This window comes from Suricata suricatta, chromosome 1, assembly GCF_006229205.1.
Source record: "Suricata suricatta isolate VVHF042 chromosome 1, meerkat_22Aug2017_6uvM2_HiC, whole genome shotgun sequence".
NCBI lineage: Eukaryota > Metazoa > Chordata > Mammalia > Carnivora > Herpestidae > Suricata > Suricata suricatta.
Genome location: NC_043700.1, coordinates 164364997 through 164376042, shown reverse-complemented (window position 1 = coordinate 164376042; position 11046 = coordinate 164364997). Strand labels below are relative to the sequence as shown.

General features: G+C 43.6%; 1 protein-coding gene across 2 annotated transcripts in view; it reads right to left on the bottom strand.

Moving 5' to 3' along the window:
- RELL1 (RELT like 1) overlaps nucleotides 1-11046 on the bottom strand; it is a 64983-nt gene that overhangs the window by 5625 nt on the left and 48312 nt on the right. The window contains exon 7 of one of the 2 annotated variants that reach the window (XM_029947531.1): nucleotides 9412-9755. The exons of the other annotated variant lie outside the window; for it this stretch is intronic. The gene's annotated coding sequence lies outside the window, so the exon portion shown is untranslated. Of the gene's footprint in view, nucleotides 1-9411; nucleotides 9756-11046 lie in introns of those variants that run through there. 2 annotated transcript variants of the gene reach the window in all.

Sequence of the window (11046 nt, the reverse complement as noted above, 5' to 3'; positions counted from 1 at the left end):
ATACATTTCACTGAGGGAGAGGGCTAGTTGTTTATAGAAACAGAGTTAGGATTAGAACAGTAATAGTCATACTCAAAGTCCTCCAACATGTATGTGACCACCAGTAATCTGTGATCCTTCGAGACTCTAACTTCCTAATTAAAAGATTATCTTCTTCTAGGCTCTATTGAACACTCTGTGGTTATGTGCTCACAAGTATGTGCTCACACTGCCTGCACAGAGTGGCATCTTAGCTGGAGAAGGTACACAGGATGGTATCAGAAGGCACTTGGTGTTCGCAGTCCTTTAAATCTTGCTCTGGTCTAAATTGTGTGTTAGGTTTTATAAGTTAATACTAATGCCTTCCTGGTTTTTTTTTTAAACGTTCATTTACTTTTGAGAGAGAGAGAGAGAGAGAGAGAGAGAGAGAGAGAGAGAGAGAGCGTGTGCACACAAGCAGGGGAAGAACAGAGACAGGGAGAGAGAGAAAATCCCAAGCAGGCTCCACACTGTCAGTGCAGAGCCCAATGCAGGGCTCGAACTCACTAACCTTGAGATCATGACCTGAGCTGAAATCAAGAGTCGAACACTTAACACACTGAGCCACCCAGGTGCCCCAGTGCCTTCCTATTTTAATAAAGCTTCCATATTTACTAAAAAGCTACTGTAGACTAAATAGATTCATGCCACACTTGCTAACCCGTGAAGTCTCTTTAAGTCAGTGTTCCTCAGGATGACACGTGGCACCTTCTTTAGAGGAGTCAAATGTTGTTTAAAAAACTGCCAATTCTTTGGACTGCACCCATGACCTGCGAAGTCAGAATTGAGGGGGCTGGAGCCCAGGACTCTGCTTTCTTACAAGGTGCCTTACTTAACGCGCATAGAAGGGTTTAAGCCATGAGATAAAACTCGGTACAGTTTGTCAACTGATAATAACCACAAGAGTTAAGTTCACTTCCAAAGGGCGAAGCCTGCAAACACAACCCTACAGAGTCAGCTGAGGACAAAAACAAAACCAAAGAAATGAAAGAGGAAACAGATATGAAAGAAGCATTTAAAGACTCAAGTATTAACAAATATCTGGGCAACTAAATCTGAATTCTAAAATTTTGCCATTAGGAAATATTAGACTGAAATACTAATTTTAAAAATTTGACACAGTATGAACTACAAAATTGTTGGATTAAAGAATCATTGTTTTAAGTTTATTTATTTTGAGAAAGAGAGTGAGCAAGCAGAAGAGGAGCAGAGAGAGAGTCGCAAGCAGGCTCCCTGCTGTCAGCACAGAGCCCAGCGCAGGCTTGAACCCACAAACTGTGAGATCATGACCTGAGCTGAAACTAAGAGGCGGACACTTAACCCACTGAGCCACCCAGATGCCCCAGAATCATTTTTTAACTTCCTTCATAATAGTTTGGAACCAGAGCTCAGCTCATCTGCAGAAGCCTATTTTAATGATCAGCTGAGTTTGCTACCATCACACCTGTTAAGAAACGACTGAGAGCCAACTATGTACAAATCGCCACCGGAGGGCATGACAAAAGGTAAGAAGACACAGTCTAAAATCTCAGAGAGCTTGGTGCTTATCCAGGGAAGTGTAAGTGATCGCTTCAATCCAAGACAAAATGAGAGGTGTTGTGCATCCTTTCTTAAACAAAACTGGGGTATTTTGCGACTTGCTTTTTCAGCTAATGACAGAGAGTAGATGCTCTACTGTACCAATCTCTGCCCAGGCATGTGACAGTGCCCACCCCCACCCCCCACCCTCTTCAACACTGAGTGCTAACCAGGGAGACCATGTGAACCGGCTGGCCTGAAGGGAGGTCTCAGTTTACATATGTTTATGCTATAAATGCATATGAATAATTATTTAAAGCGTCCCTTTTATTCTCAGAAGAGTTCCATTTTTAATATAAGTTACATCATCACGCTAGTGTTAACAATCATCTTTGCCCAACAGAAAAGCAAAAAGCAATCTCATTACTTTAGTTTGCATTTATTTGATTATTAGGAAATTCGGGCATTTCCCTCATTTATTGACCATTATGTCTTTCCTGCATTGTAAAGGTTCTGCAACCAATTCCAGTGTGTGTGTGTGTGTGTGTGTGTGTGTGTGTGTGTGTGTGTAGGCAGGGCTTCTCCTGCACCTCAAAGTAATGCTCAAGACAACTGATGGGTGTCCTACAATTCAACTCAATTCTGACTCTATCTTAAGATAGCATCAGATCCCACAGGTTAAGGGTTTGACCCCACAAGTGGGCTGCCCTCCGCTTCAGATGCTGATCCAAGTCCAGGTTGGTACCTGTACTTCTGACCAACTGGCTAAAAGTCAGAGGTTCCCAGAAACCCCTCCGTGGATTCAACTAATTTTCTAGATTGGCTCACAGGGCTTAGAAAACGAGTTTTTTCACAAGATTACCAGTTTATTATAAAGGAAATTAAAGGACATAAATCAACAGCCAGATGAAGAGATACATAGGGCAAGATCCCGAACAAAGGAGTTTCTGTAGAGTTTGGATCTTGGACACGCACGGGGCCCAGCACGATGACATGTGGAAGTGTTCTGGTTCACAAACCTGGAAGCTCTCCGAACCCTCCCCTTTCGAGTTTTTATGGAAACTTCATTACGGAAACGTGGTGCATTAAATCACTGGCCATTGGTTGACCTCCAGCCCCTCTCCCTTCTCTGGAGGTGGGGGTATGGTGGGAGTACTGAGTTCCAACCCTCCAATCAAATGGTTGGCTTCCTTGCAAAGCCCTCCTCATCCTTTAGTTACCTGGGGGCTTTCCAAAGTCACTTTGTTAACATAAAACAAAAGACATTTTATAGTTCTCATCCCATAAGAAGTTCCAAGAGTTTTATTAGCTCTGTACAAGAAATGAGGACCAACTATATATTTCTTATTATAAAATTTTTTAATGTTTATTTATGAGAGAGAGACAGACAGAGTGTAAGCAGGGGAGGGTCAGATACAGAGAGGAGACACAGAATCTGAAGCAGCCTCCAGGCTCTGAGCTGTCAGCACAGACTCCGACGCGGGGCTCGAACTCAGGAACAGCGAGATCATGACCTGAGCTGAAGTTGGATGCTTAACCGACTGAGCCACCCAGGCGCCCCTAGCTTTTTATTATCAATCATGAGCAACTTTCTAATGTATGTGGGCCAATTCAAGAAAAATAAAAGTGCTTATTGGTATTTTCCATTCAAACTGGAAATAGCTTTTTTACGTAGCATAGAGAAGAAATATATAGTCTTACAAATTATAATCTTCTTTATTGAATAAAACCAATAACAAACTTTTCACTCCTTATAGCTTTGAAACTTCTGGCATCAGACTTGGGTCTTACTGAAAAGTCTGAAGGTTGCTCTTTACTAAGTTATTATATTCACAGCAACTTAAATATGTTCATATATTTGGCAACAATGGGTTTCCCAAATGACAATAACTGAACACTTGTGATTTACCAACCCTTGGGATGGTGAGATTCACAGCACTTGAGCCCAACTAAAATGGATTTGACATCAAAAGTTATTCTATTTCTAATGGGGGCACCTGGGTGGCTCAGTTGGTTAGGCATCCAACTCTTGATTTTGGCTCAAGTCATGATCTCATGGTTAGTGGGATTGAGCCCCACATCGGGTTTGGTGCTGACTGTGTGGAGCCTTCCTGGGATTCTTTCTCTCCTCTCTCTCTGTCCCTCCCTTGTTCGCATTCTTCTCTCTCTCTCAAAATAAATAAATGTAAAAGAAAGTTATTCTGTATTTGAAAAACAAGGGTTCACTAGGGAATTATTTGAATCCAATTCAACAGTTCCCCATTAATCTCAATACATCTGTGATTCAACATCTATACTAGGCTGCAGGCAGCTTTCTAATGAGGAAAGCCTAATCAGTTAGACATGGCCTCTACTGGCTTGTGAGCTAGAGGTTCAGCCCACTGGCTCCCAGTAAGCCGCTTCATGGGAATCAAACGAACAATCTACAACATCTATGTCTAACCTGGCCTCCCTGCACATCAGGAAAAATTTTAAAACAAAAACAATAACTTTTTACACTTTAATTTGCAAAGCGTTTAAATAAGGCTCACCTGATATAGTAATAATATCTAGGGTTTGCCGTTTTAGCACTTCCTAAATGCCAAGGAATGACATCCCTCTGAGGTAGGCGATATTATCACTATTATCCCCACTTCACAGGTGGAGAAGCTGAGGTGTCCGAGGCGAAAGCTGTCCAGGGCTACACAGCTAACACGTGACAGACCAGAACCTGGGCACAAGGAGCCTGATTCCAGAACGTATACTGTGGAGTTACTTCAGCATCTGATGTCCTGCTACTTACAGAAAATAGGCACTATTACCTTCTTAAGCTATTTAGTGTTAGTAGATTCAAAGCCTCTAGTTACCAATAAAGAAAAATATAAATCCTAGTTACACCCATTAATTTCCTTTTCTTTCTAGTTCTAGGCAAAAATGTCTCCAAAAGCCTTTTTCATTTTCTGCCTCGGTCAAGCCCCCACAAGTTTGTGTGCAATGGTCCAGAGTCTCCAGGAATCTCCAACTCGGAGTTTCTGTGGCCAAAAGGTCAGAGGTCACAGCCCCTCTTTCTTGAGTCCCGTCAAAGGGCTGACAGGCTATGGAGGAAGAGGGGCTGAGTTCTCTGAGGGGCCCGTGGGTCAACTTCTGGTCAAAAGTAGGAGGGGCCTGGAGCAGACGCTGCCAAGGGAGATGCACGCAGGGGACAGACAGACAAGCTTGCTTTAATGGCAACTGAAAGTCCACCAACATGAAAAGTCTCCGGGCCCCCACACTGTCTGAATCGTGAGAATACTCAGAACTGCGTTTCCATCTCTTCTGTACACACAGCAGGACAGAGAAGAGGAGCTCGGAAAGAACATCAGAGTCGATGAGCGAAGTGTGTGCTTAGGTCCACTGAAAACGCTCAGATGATCTCCGTACCCGTCTTGGAGCAACTCCCAATGACACACATAACTTGTAAAACCTGTGTCCAGCACTTTCACTCGGCAGGGCTCAATCAACGGAGAATAGTAAAAAGTCAACAGTCCCTGGGACCTATTCGCCATCAACCTCAACAAAAAGCAAGGTGCAGACAAATATCTAGGCTCATCTTCCTCATTGGAGGAAGGGCAAGAGAGGGAGAGTACGTACACGTGTGTTGCATAAACACATGCACGCACAGAATAACCTTGAAAGGACAGAGGACACCAGTAATCATGGCTCCCTCCTGGGAAGATATCATTGCAGTGAGGAAGAAAGGCTGTAAACTGGGTGAAGAATTCAGTGTTTGTAAAGACATTTTTTGGGGCACCTGGGTGACTCAGTTGGTTGAGCGTGTGACTTCAGCTCAGGTCATGATCTCACAGTTCGTGGGTTTGAGCCCCACATCAGGCTCTGTGCTGACAGCTTAGAGCCTGGAGCCTGCTTTCAATTCTGTGTGTCCCTCTCTCTCTGCCCCTCCCCTGCTCATGATCTGTCTCTCTCTGTCTTTCAAAAATAAATAAATGTTAAAAAAATAACTAAAGACATATTTTTCACCCTGCAGCCTTTTATGCTGCTTAAATATTTTATGTCTTATTTCTCAATTTTTTTCTAATGTGTATTTATTTTTGAGACAGAGAGAGCATGAGAGGAGGAGGGAAGGGGGTACTTATTTCTCAATTCTTAAAAAATAATTTAAGTTCAGGGTGACTGGGTGGCTCAGCTGGTTAAGCATGTGACTTCAACTCAAATCATGATCTCTTGGTTTGTGAGTTCAAGCCCCACATCAGGCTCTGTCTGAGCTGTCAGAACCTGGAGCTTGCTTCAGATTCTATGTGTGTATCTCTCTCTCTGTGCCCCTCCCCTGCTCCCACTCTGTCTCTCTCTATCTCAAAAATAAATAAAAACATTACCAAAATTTTAAATAATAATAATAATAATTCAAGTTCAAACTCTTGTAATAACCAATTCACCAGAGACAGTGAGGGGAATGAATTGCCAGGAGGTCCACGCTCTGGAATCCACCCCTGGTGTGACCTTGAACAACATGCAAAACCTCTTAGGAGCTGCCTCCTCTGAAAGGAGGGGACGAGGAGGTGTGGGGAGAAGTCTACATAAAAACTAAAACCAAAGCTCCAAGAAAGCATGGCGTTTGTCTGTCCATCTTCCATATTTCTAGGTCCCGAAGGCCTGGCAGAGAACCTCACACACAGCAGGGGCTCAATAAATACTTTTAAAAGATCTAACTGGACCTGAATTGACCTGAAGTAGCAATCACAGCTCCTCTGAGATCTCAGTCTATGATCTCAGTCTACCTGTAAGAAAACAGAATTGCTCACAAACCTGAACTTGATGCAGGTACAGCTCTAACAGCCAAATGCCATCAGAGGGTCGTGATAGGAGATGAAAGGAGTCATGCCTGGCTGATAATGTGACATGACCGCTACCTTTGAGGCTCAGGGTTGAGAGATTGAAGGAGGGCTTTTTTTTTTTTCGCAGAGAAAGCAAGGCCCCCTCAAACCCCAAAGCCACCGAACATGTCAGCATCCAATGTGGATGTCCACCCATCCCAGCCCTGTCCCTGCCTGGCCCTGGGACCTGGGCGAAAGTAATCGCTGGACCTGTTCTTCATCTGTACCGTGGAGAGGTTACCACTCATAAGGTTGCATCTAACTCTCTGCCCCTCACTCCGTTTTTCTCCTCATCTGGCCAGTTCCACCAGCCAAGTCTTCCTACTGACAAGTCCTGGGCAGCCGTTAACTTCCCTCCACTTCCAAGTTAAAGGTGGGCTAGGCAGGAGTGACTGTCCACGCAGGAACACAGGTACCACCCCAGGACTGCTCTGACTCTTTAGAAATGTGCTCAGCAACTGAAATTCGAGGCAGGTGTTCCAATCTATGCCTATTTAAAGTACAGTTTCTTCTCATGAAGTTCTCTGCCATGGCCTCTTTAAGGCCAGTGAGTCCAATGAAGGGGCTTGCATCAAACCCGAGACAACTTTTGCTTTCTAAAAAACGTATAGTTTGCCCTGAAAAAAACACAAGCTCTGGAGAAAAAGCGGTGCCTTAAGTCTCTCACCATCCTCTCTCTCCTTCCCTGGAGACTTAACAAAAGAACCTGAAGGCAAAGGACTGCAAATAAAGCAGCCAGCCTTCAGGGGAGGTCCTGCAGGGGGGCCCTGCACTACATCCCAGCACCGAGTTCAAAAGGAAGGAGGGGAAAGGAAGGCACCAAAGGTCAGGGAAGCTGATCCTGTGACTCGAGGAGCTGCTCAGGAGGGAGGGAGCAGGACCCATGAAAGAGTCTTGTCAGAAAGAAGACTTTTATGCCAGAACAAGAGACCTAGCACAGCAGTTTCATGCAGAAAACTCTGTCCACACTACCTCTTAATTTACCCCGCCCTCTGATCCGTATAATACAAAGAACTCAAGCTGGGAAAACGTTCCTACGGTCTTGTTCCTAATCCTGATCCCCCCTCAGGTAGGAGGGGAAGAGTTATTTCTAAGGCCTCTTAACACAGACAAGAAATGGCCCAAATTCCTAAGAGACTTGCCAAATATTAATTGTTAAAATGTCATGAGAATCGAAGGTTCTACTATTCTTTAGAAGTAAAAAAGGATTCATAGAACCTCAAGTCGATGCTTGAGGAATAGGCTAACAAATAAGACCAACCGAGAATGAGATGAAGATTATTGATAAGAGCAAATGTTTAGTAAATCCTAACTCTGTGCCAAGGACAGGCTGAGGCTCGATATATCTGTTACCTCACTCAAGTCCAACAACAGCCCCATTATAAAGATGATGAACCTGAAGACTGTGGGGTTAAGCGATTTGCCTAAAACTACTGGTCAGAAGGAGCACAGTTCAAATCAAGCCTAAAAACAGTTTAAAACTTAGATTTGGGGGCGCCTGGGTGGCTCAGTCGGTTGAGCACCCGACTTCAGCTCAGGTACATGATCTTGCCATTCATGGGTTTGAGCCCCACGTTGGCCTCTGCGCTGACAGAGCCTGAAGCCTGCTTCGAATTCTGTGTCTCCCTCTCTCTGCCCCTTCCCAACGTGTGCTCAGACTCTCTCTCTCAAAAATAAATAGTAATAAACATTTTTGAAAAATAATACAAAAATAAAACTCCGCTTTTAATCACTAAAATTAACAGAACCATTTCAGTAATAAACTAGTTCAAAATAAAAAGCCATGTGTAATGTTATGAATTTTTGTTTTGATAAAAAATAGTGTTTTGTACACTTTCAAAATCGATGTTTCAATGAAATCTTACCATAAGATGCAAAAAGGAACACATACGTCAGAAACGTGTGATATCAAATGCTTACGACAGCTTCATTTTTAAAAAGTGAAAGACCAGTGATAATGAAGACAAGGCAGTGGCATTTGGAGACTGAAAGCAATTTGATTTATTTAACTTCAAAGAACAAAAGCTTATTCTTCTAAGAAGAAATCAGAACACATTTTCTGTGGAAAAAAAAAGAGACCATTTTAAGCGCATGGCCAAAATAAATCAGGCAGAGAGCAAGTTAGATCTAACTACAAAAAAGATCTCAGGCCAATGAAACAGGGGGAGAAGAATAAGGGGAAGAAGAAATGCCAAACAACAGATTTTTGTTTTTCAAAAAGAGAAGAACAAAGAGAGAGAGATCTAAGTCTAGTTTCTAATATCAATCCCTAATTTTAAGAAGAAAAAGAAACCAAGCCAATGAATATATACAACTTTACATGTGACTATTTAAATCAATTCTACACTAAAAATCCAAATGTAAACAAAAGCATTTTTCAGGAAAAAACAAAACCTTAAAAACTATACTAGACCCTAGGCAAGATGCATAACACTCCTGTCTTACTTTATTAGCTATATTCTGGCAAATCTTCCGACTCAGTCCAGAACCAGAGATTTGGGGCCCAAATGGAAAAAGTGTCAGGATTTCTCCAGTTGGAAAATCAAGTAATGTTAAATACCCCAAACATACCCTTTGGGTGAGGGTGGGGGCCTGAGAAATATTAAAACAAGAAAAATTTTAATGAATAAGTGTTTTATATGTCAATGAATGTTCCTCTCCCTTCTTTTTCAAAACCCATTCTCATCAGCCATGGCCACTCAGCAGCCTCAACCCCAGGAGGCTCTGACCACGGGATCCACTTTCCCCAGACCCAGGTCTCAAGCCTGTGACTGCAGAAGCCTGGGATGGGCTCTGAACCCCACCTTCCTCCTGCTGGTTACGCTGAACACGTTGCTTAAACTCTGTGCTTAATGCTTTCATTGGCAGCACTGGGCACTAGCTAGCACCTACCTAGTGCGGCTGTGAGGATTCAATCAGTGGGCACAGGGAACGTGCCTTTCGAAGCAGGTCGCGTACCTAGTAAATACTTGAGATACAACCATGGCTCGTGAGCATTCATAATAAAATTCTCTCCACTTCTGTGTTTGTTTGAAAATTTCCATAACACATTTTATTTTTAATTTCAAAATTAGTTACAATAGAAGGCTCAGAAACCACATCCCCTTTCTAAGGTCATCCATGAGCTCATCGTTGACTTTGGACGGCACAGTCCAGTATGATGACCCTCGACTCAGAGCCAACGACATGCCAGGCACTCTGTTGCACTTGCTTTAAATCAATGAATGTAATATCCTTACGTCATATTCATGGAAAGCGGGTTTACGTGGGAGGGAAGTTCAATTTGCAGGAGGCGAAGCTAGGATGTGAGACCACGTCTTCTGACCCAGTCCAACGTTCTCTTACAGAATCCTGGTGGATGACTGTGCACTTTGCAGAGAATATCAAATTGTAAATCAGATGTGGTCAGGACTTGAGATGATCGCATCAAGTTCTTAATCAGATACAGACAGAACTTGAGCCAAAAAAAAACCATGTGAACAATCCTAATTCTTTTAACCTTCTCAAGTCTCAAGTGCCTCTCTCTCCAGGCAGTAGGGCCCAAACCTGCCAGACTGAGCCTGACACAGGATCAGGCTGCACTTTCTGCCTCAGGGAGAGCAGTGTCCTCGGACCCATGGTCCGCTCCAACTCTCAACACATGGCCAGGCTGCAGACACAGAAGCAAATTGTCATCACAGCCCATAGCTTTCGCAGAAGCTGAGCGGGCTGGGACCTCCTCACCTTACACTTGGATCACCAGATGCTTCTCTTCTCAGGATCAAAGTCCTCACGACTTTAATCAGATCTACCGCTTATTTACCAAGGTCACTCAGGATTCCAATTCGAAGACCTAGGGTACCATCTACTCTGTTCAATAAAATTTTCTGGGATGACGGAAATGTCCCGTCTCTGCGCCGTCCGGTGCAGCAGACCGTAGCGAGCCAACTGCGGCTACTAAACAGGAGAAGTGGACTAGTACGGCTGCAAAACTAAACTGTCAATTTTAACTAATTTAGATTTAAGAAGCCACAGGTGATTAGCAGCTACCATATTAGAACACCAGGATCTGGATCACTGTGGAAATGCCCTCCATTCATGGGTCCAGGGCTGACCCTTACTGAGCAGCCTAGGATGGCAGAAGAATATAGTTGGTCTTATAATCAGAGCCTAGGTTCAAATTAGCTCCTCCTTCAACTAAGTGACCCTTAACATGTAACTTGCCCTACCCACTCATTGGTTCTCTCATCTATAAAACTGGGAAGTTAGTATCAATCCCTTATAGATGTTTCTAATGGTGACATGTGAGATATAGATGAGTACAATGCCCAGAAAACTAGAAGACTGAATTGACATCAGCTGCTTTTACTATCTTCATCACTCTCTTCCTTTTCTTTTTTTTTTTCTTTTTTTTTTTTTTTTACTTTTGAGAGACAGAGTCGGCGCGAGCAGGGGAGGGTCAGAGAGAGAGGGAGACACAGAATCCGAAGCAGGCTCCAGGCTCCGAGCTGTCAGCACAGAGCCTGATGCGGGGCTCGAACCCACGAACTGTGAGATCATGACCTGAGCTGAAGCTGGGCGCTCAACCAACTGAGCCACCCAGGCGCCCCTCTCGTCCTTTTCTTAATTCTCTCTTGGTTCCCTTCCCAAGGCATCAGTAACTGGTTGAGAAGCCAAAAAT